This window comes from Geospiza fortis, unplaced genomic scaffold (assembly GCF_000277835.1).
Source record: "Geospiza fortis unplaced genomic scaffold, GeoFor_1.0 scaffold32, whole genome shotgun sequence".
NCBI classification, from domain to species: Eukaryota; Metazoa; Chordata; class Aves; order Passeriformes; family Thraupidae; genus Geospiza; species Geospiza fortis.
The window spans coordinates 1,314,905-1,315,896 of record NW_005054428.1 but is presented as its reverse complement, the minus strand read 5'-3'; the positions used below and the strand labels follow the sequence as shown (position 1 = coordinate 1,315,896).

Below are 992 nucleotides of genomic sequence, written 5' to 3'. Positions count from 1 at the left end.
TGTGGAAATAAAAGGCTGGAAAACACTGGATAATTCATAGAAAGAGAGTTTTTACTCTAATTCCATTATTTCATTGTTCTTTATTAATAGAAGTTGAAAGAATGAAGTGTTTTTGCCCCAAAATTGGATTTCTAAACCAGCCATGAGCACCATCCTTGCAGCCCCAGCCCAACACCAGCCCCAGCCTGCCAGGACAGGAGCACTGCAGCACCCAAACACTGCCAGCTCCAGGCAGGAGAGCCCAGAGGAGCAGCAGGACAAGGTCAGTGCCCCCCTGCAAGATGTGGCTCCTTGCACAACCTCCCTAAAGATTTCACCACCCCCTCCTCTTTCCCAACTTCCTCCGTGCCCCTTCCTGCTCCTCAGTTTCCTCTGCACCCTTCCTGCTCCCCAACTTCTCACTGCACCCTTTCTGCTCCCCAACTTCTCACTGCACCCTTCCTGCTCCCCAACTTCTCACTGCACCCTTTCTGCTCCCCAACTTCTCACTGCACCCCTTTCTGCTCCCCAACTCCTCCTGAACCCCATCCTGCTCCCCAATTTCTCCTGAACCCCATCCTGCTCATCTTCCCGTTGCACCTTGTCCTGCTCCCCAATTTCCCATTGCACCCCATCCTGCTGATTCCTTCACACACTCTCCTGCTTCCCAGGTTTCCTTGCACACTTTCCTGTTCCCAAACTTCTCTTCCACCCTCCTGTGCTGCTCTCTCCCTCATGCTGTGTTTCTGCAAAGCCCTGAACCAGCAGCTCCAGAGTGACCCTTGGCTGCAGCACGAGAACAGCTGGGGTTGGAATAAAGCCCATGAAAACTCTGAAATGGATCTAAACCCTCCAATTTGTGGCAAAGCAGCAGGCAGAGATTACCCTGAGGCCTGGGGGGCACTGGGATCACCCCAAGGCACACCAGCAGTGTTTAGTGAAGCAGGATGGCAATTTGGGGATATTTAATCAGGGCACAGGCCTCAGGAGAGGATCTGACTGATGCCAGGGTT

At 52.7% G+C, this 992-nt stretch overlaps 1 protein-coding gene across 1 annotated transcript in view; it reads right to left on the bottom strand.

Annotated features, from left to right (window-relative positions):
- The window catches only part of ZCCHC17 (zinc finger CCHC-type containing 17), a 13,913-nt gene that overhangs the window by 870 nt on the left and 12,051 nt on the right, over positions 1-992 (bottom strand). The gene's annotated exons all lie outside the window — the stretch shown is intronic.